Raw genomic sequence first — 24,725 nt, forward strand, 5'->3', positions numbered from 1 at the left:
AGGTTTGTATGATTACATTGTTAAATAATTACTGTGAATAAATTCCTCAACCCGTCGCTCATTGATAAATGCCAAATGCTTGTTAATCCACCCATCAATCCAATCCCATTTATGAATGAAATACATTACACACGACTTGCAACTGATGATGTGTACTTTTTTCCAAGCAGTGCTTCGTTCACATCCTCTGCCCGAATCGCACCTCTAAAAATGCTCCATCCACGTACTGCAAATACAGATAACTGCCAACAGAACCTAACCACCTAAAGTAGGGTACACCCTAGAATTACACAGAGATCACACTAACGTGATGCATCAAATGAACAAATGCACAAGGGCTGTGATGAGGATTCGAACCTGTGTCCGGGAGCCCTAGAATCTCAATCTCTTGAATATTAATTGCAAATAAAAAAATTGTATCAACAAAGTAGACAGCTTCTTTGGCTTTCTTTATTATGTTCTTGCAGGCCCATGAGGGTTGTGCACTATTGGAAAACAATAGGGTAACACAAACATACCTTCCCTTCCACTTCAGCTACCTATTTTCATGACCTAACATTAAAAATAAAGTTCACTTCTCCTTTCTCGCAACAATAAATTAGGCTGAGAATCACTAATGCTATATTCTACCTCCAAAACTATACTAAAATTAAGTTGTTTCTACTGAGTTATGGGTTGATTAGCCAGACAACACCAAGGGCTACAGATAACCTTATCACGAGTACAAGATAGTCAAAATGAGTACTGTACCACAAATATTTTGATATAAAAATTGGACATGTATGAGTGGGATTGGGTGGTTATAGATAGGCGCTGCCTCGTATGGGTCAATAGGCCTTCTGCAGTTACCTTTGTTCTTATGTTCAATCCAATCAAACCACTCATATAAGACGTTTTGTATAGCTTATTTTGTCAAGAGAGCCGCAAGGTACAGTCAAACATCCCCTCCGTGCAAAGCTCCTTTTGCAGATGAAGAGTCACAATAACGTGGCTGAAATACGTTGACCAAACCACACACTAGAAAGTGAAGGGATGACGACGTTTTGGTCGTGTCCTGGACCATTCTCTTCTTAAGTCAGGAAGTGAATGGAATGGAATTATCAGGGGAAAGCGCCGAGCCATTACTTGGACTATATAGCACTTGGAAGGGATCAGGATAAGGATTTCGGATGGGACGGGGGGTAAGAAATGGTACCCAACCACTTGGACGGTCGGGAATAGAACACCGACCTGCATGAAGTGAGACCGTCGCTCTTCTGTCCAGCCCAAGTGATTGGGTAGAGGAAGAGCAAGGCAAAAGGTACGGAAGTTAAGGTGTAATAAAGGGTGAAATAATAGGAATTGAAGAGATGACGAAACATCGTCTCTTCAATTTCTAGTGTGTTGTTTAGTCAACATAGCTCCGTTTCTAAATTATTTACCAATATAATGCTAGGTTAGGTAGGGTTAAAATTCATTGCCAAATGATCTTTAATACAAAGTGATTTCCATCCTGAAGGATCAGGCGACGGTTACTAGAAGAGCCCGGCGGGTGATCACGGAACATGGAAGGGTGACTAAGGGAGCAGCAGTTTAAACAGTCTCCGTGGTGTAGTGGTAAGACACTCGCCTGGCGTTCCGCGAGCGCTATGTCATGGGTTCGTATCCTGGCCGGGGAGGATTTACTGGGCGCAATTCCTTAACTGTAGCCTCTGTTTAACGCAACAGTAAAATGTGTACTTGGATGTAAAAACGATTCTTCGCGGCAGGGGATCGTATTCCAGGGACCTGCCCGAAACGCTACGCGTACAAGAATGTAACAACTCTTGTATGTATCTCAAAAAAAGGGAGCTTGGCAGGTGACAAGGGTGAGCAGGGAGCTCGGCTGGTGAGCAGGGAGCTCGGCTGGTGAGCAGGGAGCTCGGCTGGTGAGCAGGGAGCTCGGCTGGTGACAAGGGAGCCCGGCGGGTGACAAGGGAGCCCGGCGGGTGACAAGGGAGCCCGGCGGGTGACAAGGGAGCCCGGCGGGTGACAAGGGAGCCCGGCGGGTGACAAGGGAGCCCGGCGGGTGACAAGGGAGCCCGGCGGGTGACAAGGGAGCCCGGCGGGTGACAAGGGAGCCCGGCGGGTGACAAGGGAGCCCGGCGGGTAACAAGGAGAGCCACCAACAGCCGCGTGGGAACATAACTCACCACCTACGAAGATACACTTACAAGAGTGTGCGTGGCCCCCCTAGAGGCTCTCACACACCCACCCTGGCTGGATACACACCTCACGAGGACAATAAGAGGCAGAAGAGCGGTACTCACGCAGACGGCGTCACTCATGGAGGCCCCACACACACACCAGTAACCTCTCCCTCCCTCAAGCACAAAATGGCGCTGCTGCGTCTGGTCAATATCAGTCCCCGGAGCCCCCCACGACTCTTATATTTGTTCACCATTACTCACCTTCCCCCCTCACCCAGCCCCGATACACCACTCTGGCCTCACCTGTCATACACTTTAGTGGTAATAGCGGTGTCTTGTGTGTTGAAACAGGTGTATTATGGTGGGTGTGGAGGAGACATACACTCACACACAAGGGGCGATGGTAAGATAAGTCTCAGCCACCAGCCTCGCCCAGCGCCTACACTTGTACCAGTCAATATTACCTATACTCGCACCCAACCACTATTAGATATTAACTCTTATATACAATATTGAAATAATATTTACGCGTGAGAGTAAGGTTTGTTATACGGGAGTTGATGTAGATGAAGGCGGCGTGTGGCAGCTCCGGCACCGGTATGCTAAGGTCTTCAACAAAACCTTCAACCCCCCAAATTTTCCGTTCACCAATTACAAACGTCAACGTAAATAATGCTAAAGATAATCAGAAAAACATGTAAATAATTAACCCTTATTGTAAACTCGGTAGCGAGGGATTTTTGTTGTTGTAAATAATATCAGTATGGAGGTGGGCGGAGGGCCGGGCTGCAACAATCAATATATTGCTCCCCCATAAATGGCCTGTTGCAACACCCTTACTGTCACCAGAGGTTGAGCTCTGGCTCCTGGGTCCACAAGCTGCCGTCACGTTCAAGTTCATGTAAATTCATTGATAATAAAACACATCGCAAAAGGGGTTATTTCTATCCTCAATCAATATACTAGCTTATCAAGACTGTAACATCGTTATTAGCTAAATGAATTGTGGGGTTCAGTCCCTGAGACCATTATGTGCCTCTGTAACCTTTTCCACTACCTACAGCCCACAGGATGGGTATAGGATGCATAATAAATGAACTAAACTAACTCCTACTATACAAGTCCCACAAGGACTGTATACAGTACCTAAATAATCATATTGTACATTTACAAATATATTTAAATAATCACATATTATATATTACAAGAATTTTAGAAGTCACAATAAAATGGCTGAAAAACCTTGACCAAACCATACACTAGAAAATGAAGAGACGACGACGTTTTGGCACACGTTACAGCCCCGCTCCTGTGCTAGGTAAGTAGGTAAGTTCACTACGGGCTCACCATAGCCCGTGCTACTTGAAACTTTTGTTCCCAGTAGCTGAAGAACAACAACGTTTGGGTCTGTCCTGGACCATTATCAAGTCGATTGTGATGAGGCGAAGATTGAATGATGAAGATTAAGCCACCCAAAAGGTGGCACGGGCATGAATAGCCCGTAAGTGGTGGCCCTTTTGAGCCATTACCAGTATCAAGAGCTGATACTGGAGATCTGTAGAGGTGCGAATGCACCCTGCATGACGAGAGATGTCTCCTTTGTGAATGTGTTAAGATGAAGATGAAGCCACCCAAAAGGTGGCACGGGCATGAATAGCTCGTAAGTGGTAGCCCTTTTGAGCCATCACCAGTATCAATAGATGATACTGGAGATCTGTGGAGGTGCGACTGCACCCTGCGTGACGGGAGATGTCTCCCGTCGTGAAGAGGAGAGAGAGAGAGAGAGAGAAGATTAAGCCACCCAAAAGGTGGCTTGGGCATGAATAGCCCATAAGTGGTGGCCCTTTTGAGCCATTTCCAGTATCAATAGATGATACTGAGATCTGTGGAGGTGCGACTGCACCCTGCGTGACGGGAGATGTGTGGTTTATGTTTGATTGATTGATAAAGATTAAGCCACCCAAGAGGTGGCACGGGCATGAATAGCCCGTAAGTGGTACAATTTTTTGTTCCCAGTGTTCTGAGGTTGCATTTAACCATCAAGCTGTTATCGTGGGGGAGGATACTGCTTCACAGTCTTTATGAGGGTGTCCAGCTGCTGGACACCTTTGTTGACCAGGAGAGTGGCTGTGTTGATGGCTTCAGGGTGGCCACTGCATGATTCAGGAACTCTTAAAGCTCTTCTAAGGTCATTGGTTGCTTCACATTCCAGAAGATAGTGAAGTAATGGCTTTTCTGTGACAGTTTGGCAGAAGATGCACTCTCTCTGTCGGGGTTCACCAATCTCCCAGTTGCATCTGTAACCTAGACGTAGTCTATATAGCCTAACTGCTATTTCCCTGTGGATTCCTTTTGGGATATTTAACCTTTCTAATTTGGTTGCCTGAAGATACCATGTTGCAGATGGCGAACCTTCAGCTAGATGAGGCGAAGGAGGCAAGGACAATAAATAGGCAGGAGAGAGGTGAGGAGATGGAAATCTTAGAGGAAGAAAAGAGCAAGGCAAAAGTTACGGAAGGTAAAGTGAAATAAAGGGAGCAAAAATATGGAATAAGAAAGGGATCGTAAGAGAAAACAAGAGAAAAAAAAGGAAATATAAAAGAAAGGGTAGGCTTATGTTTGGTCACGTTTGTTAGAAAGTTTAGAACATTCCCCTCGCGGTCTGTGTGTGCCGCCTTAGCTAGTCCTTCGGGCTTTCTGCTGTTAAGTTCCAGGGAGTGCAGGGGCGCCTTTTTTGGGCCCGTGTCGGGCGCTCCCGTGCTGTGCTTGTCGTGTTGCCTGGCTTAGGGCCGGCGTGTGCTGGGCGTCCCTAGTGGACTGCGTTCGGTTTCCACCCAGGGGGGGCTCCGTCCAGCCGTGCTCGTACGTGCCCTGGGGGCCCCGCAGCGTGGCGTGCCCGTGTGTGCGCCCTGCCTGGGGCCCCGAGGGCGGACAGGCGTGCCCTTGGCGGCGTCGCCAGGCGTGGGCGGCCCTATGCCCTTCGGGTTCTGCCTTGGGGCCCATGCCTTGCCACCATCGACCACGTGTCTGGTCGACTGGGCGTGCTTCGGCGTCCTTCCCGCCTTTCCCTCGAGGCTCCCTGTTGCCGGCCTGCCGGGTTCCCTGGGCTGTCCCGAGGGGCCAGGTTTCTTCATGTGCGAGGCCATGTGTCGCCGTCGGCGACGCCTTGTGGCCAGGTTCCGGCCCTACGCCCGGGCCTGCTCCGGGGCACACGTCCTTGGCGGCGTCGCCACGTGGCCAGGCGTGGGCGGCCCTATGCCCTGCGGGACCTGCCCTTGGGGCCCATGCCTTGCCGGCATCGACCACGTGTCTGGTCGGCTGGGCCTGTTCCGGGGCACACGTCCTGGTAGTGCTGCCCACGTGGCACGGCGCTCCGTGGAGCGCCCGACTGGGCTGTGTTCTGCCCTTCCTGTTCCCTTATTTGGGTGCTAATCCACGTGGCTTTGCGCCACGGCCTTCCCTCGTTCGGGGCTAGGGCTGCCCTGCGCCCGTCTGGGCGCGCCTGTGTGTGGCCCCCCCCCCCCCTTCGCCCTAGGCCCAGAGTCATGCCTTGTGGCAGTGCTTGGTGGGTAGGCCACGGGGGTCCATGGCGTGCGCGTTGTGTTCTCTGCTAGGCACGTTCGTCCTCGGACGTCTCGCCCGGCCGGTGTTGCCTGGGGAGTTAGTCCCAGGCCTCTTTGTCGGCCCGGAGTCCCCAGGTATGTCTTCCCCGGATGTGTCGCCTGGCACGTTGTCCGTCTACTTGCAACATGCCGGGTGTAAGCCCGGCATGTTGTACCCAGACGTTACGTCTGGCCGGTGTAGCCCGGTGTGTTAGTATCAAGCTGTTTCGTCGGTCCGGGGCCCCACAGGCACGTGTCCAGTTCGCCTGCGGGGTAGCCAGGATCATTACTCCCAGACCTACGTCTGGCCGGTGTTGCCCGGCAGGTTGGTTCCCAGGCGCTTCTGCCTGGCCGGTGTAGCCCGGTGCGTTCGTCACAAGTGCCTTGCCAGTACGTTGTAGCACGGATTCCTTTCTCCGTTGCAAGTTCAGCGTTCGTCCGCCTGCCCGTCCGTCTTGTGTCGTCAGTCGTTCTTCAACGTCGGAGGGGGTCGCTGGCGTCGGAGCATGGTCCCGAGATCAGCCCGACGACGTCTGCAGGCGTCCCGGATGCCGCTACGGTAGGTTTACGTCTAATGGTAAGCGCCACAGGTCCAGGGTTCGGCGTCGGCGTTGCAGCCGGCAAGCCAGGATGACTCGTCCCCCTCGTTGTTCGTTAAGTCCTCGGCGTCCAGAACCAGGGGCAGTAGCCCTGGACAGGGGCGGTGGCCCTCACTGTTGCCTGGGGCCCGGTATCCTCCAGCAGGTGGCTGCGTCGAAGCGTCGTCGGGAATGAGGCTTCCCCCCCCACCCCACCCCGCTCAGCCCTGTACCCTAAACGTCCTCACCTCGTTGTGAGGCCGGCCGTCGGGCGACTCATATTCCTCCCTGTTAATTATTTATTTACGCTCGTTATCCTTCTTCTGCATTTTAGAATGGCGGCCAGGAGGTGCCCTTACGCTTATTCACCTCCTCGAGTTTATTCCTTGGCTTCTCCTCATGCCCATGTTATTTTGGTAGTGTTTTATTGTTTATTGTTATTTCTCTACATGCTGATAGTATATCCTTATTTTGTACTTGCAGATAAGTACTTCAGATAAGTAAGTGTTATGCGTTGCTCTTATTCCTAATTATGTTCTACATTTCAGCACTGTCACGCCTCCTGCTTTCAGATTACCTCGGATTCGCATTTCCAAGCAGCCTAACATAATTTACTCCTACATTTGATGCTTTGCTCATGTCGCATGTTTATTTTACGTTTGCTGTGTTACAGTATGTTTGTTCACTTTTACCTTGCCTTACGTCATTAAGTAAAGTCAGCCAGGATGTGCTATTTGCAGAGTTATTAAGTAAATTATTAAGTAAAGTCAGCCAGAATGTGCTATTTGCAGTATTCGCGGGCCCTTATTTTAGCTTTACGTTTTCCTGGCCCTGCATTTTGCCTAGTTTCCTCAGAAGTTTACAGTATTTTACGCTTAGCCCTTGCAGTATATTCACGTTACTTATTTGGTTATATTTATGTTGCGCATCACCTTTGTTCTGTTAATGTAAAATTGTTATTTATTTATTATAGGGCGAAATGTTCCATTTAGCCTACCACAATTTAATTCATGTTACTTATTTGGTTACATTTGTGTCGTGCATCATTTATGTTTGTTATTGTAAATTTGTTATTTATTTATTATGGGCGAAATGTTCCATTTAGCCTACATATTTTATTTCTCTTTGTCTCATTTGCCATGTTTTTGTTTATTTTCCTTGGTTGTGTCTACAGTTCGTTTGTCCCCTTTGCCTCGCCGTTGTTTTCAAGGCAGCTAGGATGTGTGAGATGCAGTCGTGGGCCCTCGCCTCTTGCTTCAAGTTTCTGGCCCTGCAGTTGTTTAGTTTCCTTTCAATTTATTCCCGTTTACGCCTAGCTCTCGCTGTTTAGTTATGTCCTTCCCCCGGTTCCATTGTTGTTTAACTCCGCTAATCCCTGATCGTCCAAGTGGTTGGTCACCATTTCATTTCCCCGTCCCATCCCAAATCTTTATCCTGATCTTTATCCAAGTGCTATATAGTCGCAATAGCTTGGCGCTTACTCCGGATAGTTCCCTTTCATTACCTTGCTATCAGTTCCATATAGCAAATCTTGCTATATGGAAATCTTGCATTTCACTTTGAACCAAAGATTCATGTTACCAGCCCAGACTTCTCTTCTTAACCTTCTGCTAGACATACTTTTTCGCAAAAAAAATGTTGGACTAGAAATATGTAAATCTCTTCCATCAAGAAGGCCAAGAGCTATGTGCATGATGTCACAATACATCATTTGAGGAATATAGATGAACGTCTTTTCTGTCAGGTGTTGGGTTAACTAACTGTTGGGTAGCTAACATGTTTCTTGGAAACATGTTTCTTAGAAACATGTTTCTTGGAAACATGTTTCTTAGAAACATGTTTCTTGGAAACATGTTTCTAAGAAACATGTTTTTTGGAAACATAATTCTTAGAAACATGTTTTTTGGAAACATGTTTCTTAGAAACATGTTTTTTGGAAACATGTTTTTTGAAACATTTTTGGAACATGTTTCTTAGAAACATGTTTTTTGGAAACATGTATCTTAGAAACATGTTTCTTGGAAACATGTTTTTTAGAAACATGTTTTTTGGAAACATGTTTCTTGGAAACATGTTTTTTGGAAACATGTTTCTTAGAAACATGTTTCTTGGAAACATGTTTTTTGGAAACATGTTTCTTAGAAACATATTTTTTTGGAAACATGTTTCTTAGAAACATGTTTCTTGGAAACATGTTTCTTAGAAACATGTTTTTTTGGAAACATGTTTCTTGGAAACATGTTTCCAAGAAACATGTTTCCATGTTTCCATGTTTCCAAACTTTCGCTACTTTGTAGCCCAAAATTGCGCTACTTTCGCTACTTTATAGCCCAAAATTTCGCTAATTTCGCTACTTTGTAGCCCAAAATTGCGCTAATTTTGCTACTTTGTAGCCCAAAATTGTGCTAATTTAGCTATTTTGTAGCCCTAAATTGTGCTACTTTCGCTACTTTGTAGCCCAAAATTGCGCTAATTTTGCTACTTTGAAACCCAAAATTGCGCTAATTTTGCTACTTTGTATCCCAAAATTGCGCTAATTTCGCTACTTTGTAGCCCAAAATTGCGCTACTTTCGCTACTTTGCAGCCCAAAATTGCGCTACTTTCGCTACTTTTTTTTAGCCCAAAATTGCGCTACTTTCGCTACTTTGTAGCGAAATATTTTGGGCTACTTTGTAGCCCAATATTGCGCTACTTTCGCTACTTTGTAGCCCAAAATTGGGCTACTTTCGCTACTTTGTAGCCCAAAATTGGGCTACTTTCGCTACTTTGTAGCCCAAAATCGCGCTACTTTCGCTACTTTGTAGCCCAAAATTGGGCTACTTTCGCTACTTTGTAGCCCAGAATTGGGCTACTTTCGCTACTTTGTAGCCCAAAATTGGGCTACTTTCACTACTTTGTAGCCCAAAATTGCGCTACTTTCGCTACTTTGTAGGCCAAAATTGCGCTACTTTCGCTACTTTGTAGCCCAAATCGGGCGATTTTTCGCTGCTAGCGGCGAAAATCGTCTGATTTTTGGCCGGTAGCGGCGAGAATCGCCTGATTTTTGGCCGCTAGCGGCGAATATCGGTCGATTTTTGCCCGCTAGCGTCGAAAATAGCGCGGCTTTTGGCCGCTAGCGGCAAAAATTCGCCAGATTTTTGCCCGCTACCGGCGAAAATCGCGCGATTTTTGGCCGCTAGCGGCGAAAATCGCACGGTTTTTTGCCGCTAGCGGCAAAATTCGCCTTATTTCGGCCTCTAGCGTCGAAAATCGCCCGATTTTTTGGCTGATAGGGTCAAAAATCAACTGATTTTTTCTGCTAGCGGCCAAAAACCGTGCGATTTTCGCCGCTAGCGGCCAAAAATCGCGCGATTTTCGCCGGTAGCGGGCAAAAATCTGGCGAATTTCACCGCTGGAGGGCAAAAATCGGGCGATTTTTGCCGCTAGCGGCGAAAATCACGCGATTTTTGCCCACCAGCTGCGAAAATCGCATGGTTTTTGGCCGCTAGCGGCGAAAATCGCGCGGTTTTTGCCCGCCAGCTGTGAAAATCGCATGGTTTTACCCGCTACCGGCGAAAATCGCGCGATTTTCGAAAATCACCTGATTTTTGGCCGCTAGCGGCGAAAATCGCCTGATTTTTGCCCGCTACCTGCGAATATCGCGCGATTTTTGCCAGTAGCGGGCAAAAATCGGGCGAGTTTCGCCGATTTTCGCCGCTAGCGGCCAAAAACCGTGCGATTTTCGCAGCTGGCTGCCAAAAATCGCGCGATTTTCGCAGGTAGAGGCCAAAAATTGCGTGATTTTCGCCGCTAGTGGCCAAAAATCGGGCGATTTTCGCCGCTAGCGGCCAAAAATCCGGCGATTTTCGCCGCTAGCGTCCAAAAATCGGGCGATTTTCGCCGCTAGCGGCCAAAAATCGTGCGATTTTCTCCGCTAGCGTCCAAAATTCGGGCGATTTTCGCCACTACCGGGGCAAAAACCGGGCAATTTTCGCCGCTAGCGGCCAAAAATCGTGCGAATTTCGCCGCTAGCGGCCCAAAATCGCGCGATTTTCGCCGCCAGCGGCCAAAAACCGTGCGATTTTCGAAGCTGGCTGGCAAAAATCGCGCGATTTTCGCCGCTAGCGGCTAAAAACCGCGCGATTTTTGCTGCTACCGGCGAAAATCGCCCGATTTTTGCCCTCCAACGGCAAAATTCGCCCAATTTTTGCCCGCTACCGGCGAAAATCGTGCGATTTTTGGCCGCTAGCTTCGAAAATCGCACGGTTTTTGGCCGCTAGCAGCGAAAATCGCGCGGTTTTTGGCCGCTAGCGGCAAAAATCGACCGATTTTCGCTGCGTGCGGCCAAAAAAAGGGGCTATTTTCGCCGGTAGCGGGAAAAAATCGTGCGAATTTCGTCGCTAGCGGCCAAAAATCGTGCAATTTTCGCCGCTAGCGGCCAAAAACCGTGCGATTTTTGCAGCTGGCTGCCAAAAATCGCGCGATTTTCGCAGGTAGAGGCCAAAAATTGCGCGATTTTCGCCGCTAGCGGCCAAAAATCGCCCGAATTTTGGACGCTAGCGGCGAAAATCGCGCGATTTTTGGCCGCTACCTGCGAAAATCGCGCGATTTTTGCCCGCTAACGGCGAAAATTGTTCGGTTTTTGGGCGCTGGCGGCGAAAATCGCGCGATTTTTGCCCGCTAGCGGCGAAAATCGCTCGGTTTTTGGGCGCTAGCGGCGAAAATCGCGCGATTTTTGCCCGGCAGCTGCGAAAATCGAACGGCTTTTGGCCGCTATCGGCGAAATTCGCACGATTTTTGGCCGCTAGTGGCAAAAATCGCCCGATTTTTGGCCACTAGCGGCAAAATTCGCCCGATTTTTGGCCGCTAGCGGCGAAAATCGCGCGATTTTTGGCCGGTAGCGGCGAAAATCGCGCGATCTTTGCCAGCCAGCTTCGAAAATCGCACGGTTTTTGGCCGCTAGCGGCGAAAATAGCCCCTGTTTTGGCCGCTAGCGTCGAAAATCGTGCGATTTTTGGCCGCTAGCGGCGAAATTCGCACGATTTTCGCCGCTAGCGGCCACAAATTGCGCGATTTTCGTCGTAAGCGTCCAAAAACCGGGCGATTCTCGCCGCTAGCGGCCAAAAATCGGGTGAATTTTGCCGTTAGGGGGCAAAATTTGCAAGATTTTAGACGATAGCGGCGAAAATAGCCCCTTTTTTGGCCGCTAGCTGCGAAAGTCGGTCGATTTTTGCCGCTATCGGCCAAAAACCGCGCGATTTTCGTGCTAGCGGCCAAAAACCGTGCAATTTCGCTACTAGCGGCAAAAAATCGCGCGATTTTCGCCGGTAGCGGGCAAAAATCGGACGAATTTCGCCGCTGGAGTGCAAAAATCGGCCGATTTTCGCCGCTAGCGGCAAAAATCGCGCGATTTTTGGCCACTAGCGGCGAAATCGCACGGTTTTTGGCCGCTAGCGGCGAAAATCGCGCGGTTTTTGGCCGGTAGCGGCGGAAATCGCGCTATTTTTTTTTTTTTTTTTTTTTTTGAGATATATACAAGAGTTGTTACATTCTTGTACAGCCACTAGTACGCGTAGCGTTTCGGGCAATAAACGCCCGATTTTGCCCGCCAGCTGCGAAAATCGCACGGTTTTTGGCCGCTACCGGCAAAAATCGACAGATTTTCGCCGCTAGCGGCCAAAAATCGTGCGAATTTCGTCGCTAGCGGCCAAAAATCGTGCGAGTTTCGCCGCTAGCGGCCAAAAATCGCCCGATTTTCGCCACTAGCGGCCAAAAACCATGCGATTTTCGCAGCTGGCTGCCAAAAATCGCGCGATTTTCGCAGGTAAGGGCCAAAAATTGCGCGATTTTCGCCGCCAGCGGCCAAAAATTGCGCGATTTTCGCCGCTAGCGGCCAAAAATCGTGCGAATTTCGTCGCTAGCGGCCAAAAATCGTGCGAATTTTGCCGCTAGCGGCAAAAAATCGCGCGATTTTCGCCGCTAGCGGTCAAAAACCGTGCGCTTTTCGCAGCTGGCTGCGAAAAATCGCGCGATTTTCGCAGGTAGAGGCCAAAAATTGCTCGATTTTCGCCACTAGCGGCCAAAAATAGTGCGAATTTCGCCGCTAGCGGCCAAAAATCGGGCGATTTTTGCCGCTAGCGCCCAAAAACCGAGCGATTTTCGCCTCTAGCGGGCAAAAATCACGCGATTTTCGCCGCTAGCGCCCAAAAACCGAGCGATTTTCGCCGTTAGCGGGCAAAAATCGCGCGATTTTCGCAGGTAGCGGCCAAATTACTGAAAACGGCGATGGGTCATATTTTACCCAAACCCCCCCCTGCAGTTTTTAAAATGTCTGAAATGTCGGAAATTTGACTCCTGAGCGTGATTTCTGAGCCGAATTCTGACTCTCTGCACCTATTTTCAGTTTCAAATTACGAGGTTTCATACCGAAAATATGCCAATTACTGTAAACGGCTATGGGTCATATTTTGCCCAAACCCCCCTGCAGTTTTCAAAATTTCTGAAATGTCGGAAATTTGACTCCTGAGCGTGATTTTTGAGCCGAATTCTGACTCTCTGCACCTATATTCAGTTTCAAATTACGACGTTTCATACCGAAAATATGCCAATTACTGTAAACGGCGATGGGTCATATTTTGCCGAAACCCCCCTGCAGTTTTCAAAATGTCTGAAATGTCGGAAATTTGACTCCTGAGCGTGATTTTTTATCCGAATTCTGACACTCTGCACCTATTTTCAGTTTCATATTACGACTTTTTATACCGAAAATATGCAAATTACTGAAAACGGCGATGGGTCATATTTTGCCCAAACCCCCCTGCAGTTTTCAAAATGTCTGTAATGTCGGAAATTTGACTCCTGAGCGTGATTTTTGAGCCGAATCCTGACTCTCTGCACCTATTTTCAATTTCAAATTACGACGTTTCATACCGAAAATATGCCAATTACTGAAAACGGCGATGGGTCATATTTTGCCCAAACCCCCCTGCAGTTTTTAAAATGTCTGAAATGTCGGAAATTTGACTCCTGAACGTGATTTTTGAGCCGAATTCTGACTCTCTGCACCTATTTTCAGTTTCAAATTACGACGTTTCATACCGAAAATATGCCAATTACTGTAAACGGCGATGGGTCATATTTTGCCCAAACCCCCCTGCAGTTTTCAAAATGTCTGAAATGTCGGAAATTTGACTCCTGAGCGTGATTTTTTATCCGAATTCTGACTCTCTGCACCTATTTTCAGTTTCAAATTACGACTTTTTATACCGAAAATATGTCAATTACTGAAATCGGCGATGGGTCATATTTTGCCCAAACCCCCCTGCAGTTTTCAAAATGTCTGAAATGTCGGAAATTTGACTCCTGAGCGTGACTTTTGAGCCGAATTCTGACTCTCTGCACCTATTTTCAGTTTCAAATTACGACGTTTCATACCGAAAATATGCCAATTACTGTAAACGGCGATGGGTCATATTTTGCCCAAACCCCCCTGCAGTTTTCAAAATGTCTGAAATGTCGGAAATTTGACTCCTGAGCGTGATTTTTGAGCCGGAATCTGACTCTCTGCACCTATTTTCAGTTTCAAATTACGACGTTTCATACCGAAAATATGCCAATTACTGTAAACGGCTCTGGGTCATATTTTGCCCAAACCCCCCTGCAGTTTTCAAAATTTCTGAAATGTCGGAAATTTGACTCCTGAGCGTGATTTTTGAGCCGAATTCTGACTCTCTGCACCTATTTTCAGTTTCAAATTACGACGTTTCATACCGAAAATATGCCAATTACTGTAAACGGCGATGGGTCATATTTTGCCCAAACCCCCCTGCAGTTTTCAAAATGTCTGAAATGTTGGAAATTTGACTCCTGAGCGTGATTTTTTATCCGAATTCTGACTCTCTGCACCTATTTTCAGTTTCATATTACGACTTTTTATACCGAAAATATGCAAATTACTGAAAACGGCGATGGGTCATATTTTGCCCAAACCCCCCTGCAGTTTTCAAAATGTCTGAAATGTCGGAAATTTGACTCATGAGCGTGATTTTTGAGCCGAATCCTGACTCTCTGCACCTATTTTCAATTTCAAATTACGACGTTTCATACCGAAAATATGCCAATTACTGAAAACGGCGATGGGTCATATTTTGCCCAAACCCCCCTGCAGTTTTTAAAATGTCTGAAATGTCGGAAATTTGACTCCTGAGCGTGATTATTGAGCCGAATTCTGACTCTCTGCACCTATTTTCAGTTTCAAATTACGACGTTTCATACCGAAAATATGCCAATTACTGTAAACGGCCATGGGTCATATTTTGCCCAAACCCCCCTGCAGTTTTCAAAATGTCTGAAATGTCGGAAATTTGACTCCTGAGCGTGATTTTTTATCCGAATTCTGACTCTCTGCACCTATTTTCAGTTTCAAATTACGACTTTTTATACCGAAAATATGTCAATTACTGAAATCGGCGATGGGTCATATTTTGCCCAAACCCCCCTGCAGTTTTCAAAATGTCTGAAATGTCGGAAATTTGACTCCTGAGCGTGATTTTTGAGCCGAATTCTGACTCTCTGCACCTATTTTCAGTTTCAAATTACGACGTTTCATACCGAAAATATGCCAATTACTGTAAACGGCGATGGGTCATATTTTGCCCAAACTCCCCTGCAGTTTTCAAAATGTCTGAAATGTCGGAAATTTGACTCCTGAGCGTGATTTTTGAGCCGGAATCTGACTCTCTGCACCTATTTTCAGTTTCAAATTACGACGTCTCATACCGAAAATATGCCAATTACTGTAAACGGCGATGGGTCATATTTTGCCCAAACCCCCCTGTAGTTTTCAAAATGTCTGAAATGTCGGGAATTTGACTCCTGAGCGTGATTTTTGAGCCAAATTCTGACTCTCTGCACCTATTTTCAGTTTCATATTACGACTTTTTATACCAAAAATATGCAAATTACTGAAAACGGCGATGGGTCATATTTTGCCCAAACCCCCCTGCAGTTTTCAAAATGTCTGAAATGTCGGAAAATTGACTCCTGAGCGTGATTTTTGAGCCGAATTCTGACTCTTTGCACCTATTTTCAGTTTCAAATTACGACGTTTCATACCGAAAATATGCCAATTACTGTAAACGGCCATGGGTCATATTTTGCCCAAACCCCCCTGCAGTTTTCAAAATGTCTGAAATTTGACTCCTGAGCGTGTTTTTTTATCCGAACTCTGACTCTCTGCACCTATTTTCATTTTCAAATTACGACTTTTTATACCGAAAATATGTCAATTACTGAAATCGGCGATGGGTCATATTTTGCCCAAACCCCCCTGCAGATTTCAAAATGTCTGAAATGTCGGAAATTTGACTCCTGAGCGTGACTTTTGAGCCGAATTCTGACTCTCTGCACCTATTTTCAGTTTCAAATTACGACGTTTCATACCGAAAATATGCCAATTACTGTAAACGGCGATGGGGTCATATTTTGCCCAAACCCCCCATGCCGTTTTCAAAATGTGTGAAATGTCGGAAATTTGACTCCTGAGCGTGATTTTTGAGCCGAATTCTGACTCTTTGTAACTATTTTCAGTTTCAAATTACGACTTTTTATACCGAAAATATGCCAATTACTGAAAACGGCGATGGGTCATATTTTGCCCAAACCCCCCTGCAGTTTTCAAAATGTCTGAAATGTTGGAAATTTGACTCCTGAGCGTGATTTTTGAGCCGAATTCTGACTCTCTGCGCCTATTTTCAGTTTCAAATTACGACGCTCCATTCCGAAAATATGCCAATTACTGTAAACGGCGATGGGTCATATTTTGCCCAAACCCCCCTGCAGTTTTCAAAATGTCTGAAATGTCGGAAATTTGACTTCTGAGCGTGATTTTCGAGCCGAATTCTGACTCTCTGCACCTATTTTCAGTTTCAAATTACGACGTTTCATACCGAAAATATGCCAATTACTGTAAACGGCGACGAGTCATATTTTGCCCAAACCCCCCTGCAGTTTTCAAAATGTCTGAAATGTCGGAAATTTGACTCCTGAGCGTGATTTTTTATCCGAATTCTGACTCTCTGCACCTATTTTCAATTTCATTTTACGACTTTTTATACCGAAAATATGCAAATTACTGAAAACAGCGATGGGTCATATTTTGCCCAAACCCCCCTCCAGTTTTCAAAATGTCTGAAATGTCGGAAATTTGACTCCTGAGCGTGATTTTTGAGCCGAATTCTGACTCTCTGCACCTATTTTCAGTTTCAAATTACGACGTTTCATACCGAAAAAATGCCAATTACTGTAAACGGGGATGGGTCATATTTTGCCCAAACCCCCCTGCAGTTTTCAAAATGACTGAAATGTCGGAAATTTGACTCCTGAGCGTGACTTTTGAGCCGAATTCTAACTCTCTGCGCCTATTTTCAGTTTCAAATTACGACGTTTCATACCGAAAATATGTCAATTACTGAAATCGGCGATGGGTCATATTTTGCCCAAACCCCCCCTGCAGTTTTCAAAATGTCTGAAATGTCGGAAATTTGACTCCTGCGCGTGACTTTTGAGCCGAATTCTGACTCTCTGCACCTATTTTCAGTTTCAAATTACGACGTTTCATACCGAAAATATGCCAATTTCTGTAAACGACGATGGGTCATATTTTGCAAAAACCCCCCTGCAGTTTTCAAAATGTCTGAAATGTCGGAAATTTGACTCCTGAGCGTGATTTTTGAGCCGGAATCTGACTCTCTGCACCTATTTTCAGTTTCAAATTACGACGTTTCATACCGAAAATATGCCAATTACTGTAAACAGCTATGGGTCATATTTTGCCCAAACCCCCCTGCAGTTTTCAAAATTTCTGAAATGTCGGAAATTTGACTCCTGAGCGTGATTTTTGAGCCGAATTCTGACTCTCTGCACCTATTTTCAGTTTCAAATTACGACGTTTCATACCGAAAATATGCCAATTACTGTAAACGGCCATGGGTCATATTTTGCCCAAACCCCCCTGCAGTTTTCAAAATGTCTGAAATGTCGGAAATTTGACTCCTGAGCGTGATTTTTTATCCGAATTCTGACTCTCTGCACCTATTTTCAGTTTCATATTACGACTTTTTATACCGAAAATATGCAAATTACTGAAAACGGCGATGGGTCATATTTTGCTCAAACCCCCCTGCAGTTTTCAAAATGTCTGAAATGTCGGAAATTTGACTCCTGAGCGTGATTTTTGAGCCGAATTCTGACTCTCTGCACCTATTTTCAGTTTCAAATTACGACGTTTCATACCGAAAATATGCCAATTACTGTAAACGGCCATGGGTCATATTTTGCCCAAACCCCCCTGCAGTTTTCAAAATGTCTGAAATGTCGGAAATTTGACTCCTGAGCGTGATTTTTTATCCGAATTCTGACTCTCTGCACCTTTTTTCAGTTTCAAATTACGACCTTTTATACCGAAAATATGTCAATTACTGAAATCGGCGATGGGTCATATTTTGCCCAAACCCCCCTGCAGTTTTTAAAATGTCTGAAATGTCGGAAATTTGACTCCTGAGGGTGACTTTTGAGCCGAATTCTGACTCTCTGCACCTATTTTCAGTTTCAAATTACGACGTTTCATACCGAAAATATGCCAATTACTGTAAACGGCGATGGGTCATATTTTGCCCAAACCCCCCTGCAGTTTTCAAAATGTCTGAAATGTCGGAAATTTGACTCCTGAGCGTGATTTTTGAGCCGGAATCTGACTCTCTGCACCTATTTTCAGTTTCAAATTACGACGTTTCATACCGAAAATATGCCAATTACTGTAAACGGCGATGGGTCATATTTTGCCCAAACCCCCCTGTAGTTTTCAAAATGTCTGAAATGTCGGAAATTTGACTCCTGAGCGTGATTTTTGAGCCGAATTCTGACTCTCTGCACCTATTTTCAGTTTCATATTACGACTTTTTATACCAAAAATATGCAAATTACTGAAAACGGCGATGGGTCATATTTTGCCCAAACCCCCCTGCAGTTTTCAAAATGTCTGAAATGTCGGAAATTTGACTCCAGAGCGTGATTTTTGAGCCGAATTCTGACTCTCTGCACCTATTTTCAGTTTCAAATTACGACGTTTCATACCGAAAAAATGCCAATTACTGTAAACGGGGATGGGTCATATTTTGCCCAAACCCCCCTGCAGTTTTCAAAATGACTGAAATGTCGGAAATTTGACTCCTGAGCGTGATTTTTTACCCGAACTCTGACTCTCTGCACCTATTTTCAGTTTCAAATTACGACTTTTTATACCGAAAATATGTCAATTACTGAAAACGGCGATGGGTCATATTTTGCCCAAACCCCCCTGCAGTTTTCAAAATGTCTGAAATGTCGGAAATATGACTCCTGAGGGTGATTTTTGAGCCGAATTCTGACTCTCTGCACCTATTTTCAGTTTCAAATTACGACGTTTCATACCGAAAAGTTGCCAATTACTGTAAACGGCGATGGGTCATATTTTGCCCAAAGCCCCCTGCAGTTTTTAAAATGTCTGAAATGTCGGAAATTTGACTCCTGAGCGTGATTTTTGAGCCGAATTCTGACTCTCTGCACCTATTTTCAGTTTCAAATTACGACGTTTCATACCGAAAATATGCCAATTACTGTAAACGGCGATGGGTCATATTTTGCAGAAACCCCCCTGCAGTATTCAAAATGTCTGAAATGTCGGAAATTTGACTCCTGAGCGTGATTTTTGAGCCGAATTCTGACTCTCTGCACCTACTTTCAGTTTCAAATTACGACTTTTTATACCGAAAATATGCCAATTACTGAAAACGGTGATGGGTCATATTTTGCCCAAACCCCCCTGCAGTTTTCAAAATGTCTGAAATGTCGGAAATTTGACTCCTGAGCGTGATTTTTGAGCCGAATTCTGACTCTCTGCACCTATTTTCAGTTTCAAATTACGACGTTTCATACCGAAGAAAATGCCAATTGCTGAAAACGGCGATGGGTCATATTTTGCCCAAACCCCCCTGCAGTTTTCAAAATGTCTGAAATGTCGGAAATTTCACTCCTGAGCGTGATTTTGGAGCCGAATGCTGACTCTCTGCCTCTATTTTCAGTTTCAAATTACGACGTTTCATACCGAAAATATGCCAATTACTGAAAACGGCGATGGGTCATATTTTGCCCAAACCCCCCTGCAGTTTTCAAAATGTCTGAAATGTCGGAAATTTGACTCCTGAGCGTGATTTTTTATCCGAATTCTGACTCTCTGCACCTATTTTCAGTTTCAAATTACGACTTTTTATACCGAAAATATGCCAATTACTGAAAACGGCGATGGGTCATATTTTGCCCAAACCCCCCTGCAGTTTTCAAAATGTCTGAAATGTCGGAAATTTGACTCCTGAGCGTGATTTTTGAGCCGAATTCTGACTCTCTGCACCTATTTTCAGTTTCAAATTACGACGTTTCATACCGAAAATATGCCAATTACTGTAAACGGCGATGGGTCATATTTTGCCCAAACCCCCCTGCAGTTTTCAAAATGTCTGAAATGTCGGAAATTTGACTCCTGAGCGTGATTTTTGAGCCAAATTCTGATTCTCTGCACCTATTTTCAGTTTCAAATTACGACTTTTTATACCGAAAATATGCCAATTACTGAAAACAGCGATGGGTCATATTTTGCCCAAACTCCCCTGCAGTTTTCAAATTGTCTGAAATGTCGGAAATTTGACTCCTGAGCGTGATTTTTTATCCGAACTCTGACTCTCTGCACCTTTTTTCAGTTTCAAATTACGACTTTTTATACCGAAAATATGTCAATTACTGAAAACGGCGATGGGTCATATTTTGCCCAAACCCCCCTGCAGTTTTCAAAATGTCTGAAATGTCGGAAATTTGACTCCTGAGAGTGATTTTTGAGCCGAATTCTGACTCTCTGCACCTATTTTCAGTTTCAAATTACGAAGTTTCATACCGAAAATATGCCAATTACTGTAAACGGCGATGGGTCATATTTTGCCCAAACCCCCCTGCAGTTTTCAAAATGTCTGAAATGTCGGAAATTTGACTCCTGAGCGTGATTTTTGAGCCAAATTCTGATTCTCTGCACCTATTTTCAGTTTCAAATTACGACTTTTTATACCGAAAATATGCCAATTACTGAAAACAGCGATGGATCATATTTTGCCCAAACTCCCCTGCAGTTTTCAAAATGTCTGAAATGTCGGAAATTTGACTCCTGAGCGTGATTTTTGAGCCGAATTCTGACTCACTGCACCTATTTTCAGTTTCAAATTAAGACGTTTCATACCGAAAATATGCCAATTACTGAAAACGGCGATGGGTCATATTTTGCCCAAACCCCCCTGCAGTTTTCAAAATGTCTGAAATGTCGGAAATTTGACTCCTGAGCGTGATTTTTGAGCCGAATTCTGACTCTTTGCACCTATTTTCAGTTTCAAATTACGACGTTTCATACCGAAAATATGCCAATTTCTGTAAACGGCGATGGGTCATATTTTGCCCAAACCCCCCTGCAGTTTTCAAAATGTCTGAAATGTCGGAAATTTGACTCCTGAGCGTGATTTTTGAGCCGAATTCTGACTCTCTGCACCTATTTTCAGTTTCAAATTACGACGTTTCATACCGAAAAAATGCCAATTGCTGAAAACGGCGATGGGTCATATTTTGCCCAAACCCCCCCCTGCAGCTTTCAAAATGTCTGAAATGTCGGAAATTTCACTCCTGAGCGTGATTTTGGAGCCGAATTCTGACTCTCTGCCTCTATTTTCAGTTTCAAATTACGACGTTTCATACCGAAAATATGCCAATTACTGAAAACGGCGATGGGTCATATTTTGCCCAAACCCCCCTGCAGTTTTCAAAATGTCTGAAATGTCGGAAATTTGACTCCTGAGCGTGATTTTTTATCCGAATTCTGACTCTCTGCACCTATTTTCAGTTTCAAATTACGACTTTTTATACCGAAAATATGTCAATTACTGAAAACGGCGATGGGTCATATTTTGCCCAAACCCCCCTGCAGTTTTCAAAATGTCTGTAATGTCGGAAATTTGACTCCTGAGCGTGATTTTTGAGCCAAATTCTGATTCTCTGCACCTATTTTCAGTTTCAAATTACGACTTTTTATACCGAAAATATGCCAATTACTGACAACAGCGATGGGTCATATTTTGCCCAAACTCCCCTGCAGTTTTCAAAATGTCTGAAATGTCGGAAATTTGACTCATGAGCGTGATTTTTTATCCGAACTCTGACTCTCTGCACTTATTTTCAGTTTCAAATTACGACGTTTCATACCGAAAATATGCCAATTACTGTAAACAGCGACGAGTCATATTTTGCCCAAACCCCCCTGCAGTTTTCAAAATGTCTGAAATGTCGGAAATTTGACTCCTGATCGTGATTTTTTATCCGAATTCTGACTCTCTGCACCTAATTTCAGTTTCATATTACGACTTTTTATACCGAAAATATGCAAATTACTGAAAACGGCGATGGGTCATATTTTGCCCAAACCCCCCTGCAGTTTTCAAAATGTCTGAAATGTCGGAAATTTGACTCTTGACCGTGATTTTTGAGCCGAATTCTGACTCTCTGCACCTATTTTCAGTTTCAAATTACGAAGTTTCATACCGAAAATATGCCAATTACTGAAAACGGCGATGGGTCATATTTTGCCCAAACCCCCCTGCAGTTTTCAAAATGTCTGAAATGTCGGAAATTTGACTCCTGAGCGTGATTTTTGAGCCAAATTCTGATTCTCTGCACCTATTTTCAGTTTCAAATTACGACTTTTTATACCGAAAATATGCCAATTACTGAAAACAGCGATGGGTCATATTTTGCCCAAACTCCCCTGCAGTTTTCAAAATGTCTGAAATGTCGGAAATTTGACTCCTGAGCGTGATTTTTGAGCCGAATTCTGACTCACTGCACCTATTTTCAGTTTCAAATTAAGACGTTTCATACCGAAAATATGCCAATTACTGAAAACGGCGATGGGTCATATTTTGCCCAAACCCCCCTGCAGTTTTCAAAATGTCTGAAATGTCGGAAATTTGACTCCTGAGCGTGATTTTTTGTTCGAATTCTGACTCTCTGCACCTATTTTCAGTTTCAAATTACGACTTTTTATACCGAAAGTATGCCAATTACTAAAAACGGCGATGGGTCATATTTTGCCCAAACCCCCCTGCAGTTTTCAAAATGTCTGAAATGTCGGAAATTTGACTCCTGAGCGTGATTTTTGAGCCGAATTCTGACTCTCTGCACCTATTTTCAGTTTCAAATTTCGACGTTTCATACCGAAAATATGCCAATTACTGTAAACGGCGATGGGTCATATTTTGCCCAAACCCCCCTGCAGTTTTTAAAATGTCTGAAATGTCGGAAATTTGACTCCTGAGCGTGATTTTTGAGCCGAATTCTGACTCTCTGCGCCTATTTTCAGTTTCAAATTACGACGCTCCATTCCGAAAATATGCCAATTACTGTAAACGGCGATGGGTCATATTTTGCCCAAACCCCCCTGCAGTTTTCAAAATGTCTGAAATGTCGGAAATTTGACTTCTGAGCGTGATTTTCGAGCCGAATTCTGACTCTCTGCACCTATTTTCAGTTTCAAATTACGACGTTTCATACCGAAAATATGCCAATTACTGTAAACGGCGACGAGTCATATTTTGCCCAAACCCCCCTGCAGTTTTCAAAATGTCTGAAATGTCGGAAATTTGACTCCTGAGCGTGATTTTTTATCCGAATTCTGACTCTCTGCACCTATTTTCAGTTTCATATTACGACTTTTTATACCGAAAATATGCAAATTACTGAAAACGGCGATGGGTCATATTTTGCCCAAACCCCCCTGCAGTTTTCAAAATGTCTGAAATGTCGGAAATTTGACTACTGAGCGTGATTTTTGAGCCGAATTCTGACTCTCTGCACCTATTTTCAGTTTCAAATTACTACGTTTCATACCGAAAAAATGCCAATTACTGTAAACGGGGATGGGTCATATTTTGCCCAAACCCCCCTGCAGTTTTCAAAATGTCTGAAATGTCGGAAATTTGACTCCTGAGCGTGATTTTTTACCCGAACCCTGACTCTCTGCACCTATTTTCAGTTTCAAATTACGACTTTTTATACCGAAAATATGTCAATTACTGAAAACGGCGATGGGTCATATTTTGCCCAAACCCCCCTGCAGTTTTCAAAATGTCTGAAATGTCGGAAATATGACTCCTGAGCGTGATTTTTGGGCCAAATTCTGACTCTCTGCACCTATTTTCAGTTTCAAATTTCGACGTTTCATACCGAAAATATGCCAATTACTGTAAACGGCGATGGGTCATATTTTGCCCAAACCCCCCTGCAGTTTTTAAAATGTCTGAAATGTCGGAAATTTGACTCCTGAGCGTGATTTTTGAGCCGAATTCTGACTCTGCACCTATTTTCAATTTCAAATTACGACTTTTTATACCGAAAATATGCCAATTACTGTAAACGGCGATGGGTCATATTTTGCCCAAACCCCCCTGCAGTTTTCAAAATGTCTGAAATGTCGGAAATTTGACTCCTGAGCGTGATTTTTGAGCCGAATTCTGACTCTCTGCACCTATTTTCAGTTTCAAATTACGACGTTTCATACCGAAAAAATGCCAATTGCTGAAAACGGCGATGGGTCATATTTTGCCCAAACCCCCCCTGCAGCTTTCAAAATGTCTGAAATGTCGGAAATTTCACTCCTGAGCGTGATTTTGGAGCCGAATTCTGACTCTCTGCCTCTATTTTCAGTTTCAAATTACGACGTTTCATACCGAAAATATGCCAATTACTGAAAACGGCGATGGGTCATATTTTGCCCAAACCCCCCTGCAGTTTTCAAAATGTCTGAAATGTCGGAAATTTGACTCCTGAGCGTGATTTTTTATCCGAATTCTGACTCTCTGCACCTATTTTCAGTTTCAAATTACGACTTTTTATACCGAAAATATGTCAATTACTGAAAACGGCGATGGGTCATATTTTGCCCAAACCCCCCTGCAGTTTTCAAAATGTCTGTAATGTCGGAAATTTGACTCCTGAGCGTGATTTTTGAGCCAAATTCTGATTCTCTGCACCTATTTTCAGTTTCAAATTACGACTTTTTATACCGAAAATATGCCAATTACTGACAACAGCGATGGGTCATATTTTGCCCAAACTCCCCTGCAGTTTTCAAAATGTCTGAAATGTCGGAAATTTGACTCATGAGCGTGATTTTTTATCCGAACTCTGACTCTCTGCACTTATTTTCAGTTTCAAATTACGACGTTTCATACCGAAAATATGCCAATTACTGTAAACAGCGACGAGTCATATTTTGCCC

General features: G+C 44.5%; 1 protein-coding gene across 12 annotated transcripts in view; it reads right to left on the reverse strand.

The window, feature by feature from the left end:
• Positions 1-2,793, reverse strand: part of LOC123757944 (RNA-binding protein 5) — a 30,788-nt gene extending 27,995 nt beyond the window's left edge. For 3 of the 12 annotated variants that reach the window (XM_069338770.1, XM_045741917.2, XM_069338767.1), the window contains exon 1: positions 2,697-2,793. The gene's annotated coding sequence lies outside the window, so the exon portion shown is untranslated. Of the gene's footprint in view, positions 1-156; positions 222-2,250; positions 2,410-2,471 lie in introns of those variants that run through there. The other 9 variants (XM_069338771.1, XM_045741919.2, XM_045741918.2 and 6 more) reach the window with 8 other exon arrangements.
• Between the last annotated feature and the right edge of the window lie 21,932 nt (positions 2,794-24,725).

This window comes from Procambarus clarkii, chromosome 40 (assembly GCF_040958095.1).
Source record: "Procambarus clarkii isolate CNS0578487 chromosome 40, FALCON_Pclarkii_2.0, whole genome shotgun sequence".
Taxonomy (NCBI): Eukaryota; Metazoa; Arthropoda; class Malacostraca; order Decapoda; family Cambaridae; genus Procambarus; species Procambarus clarkii.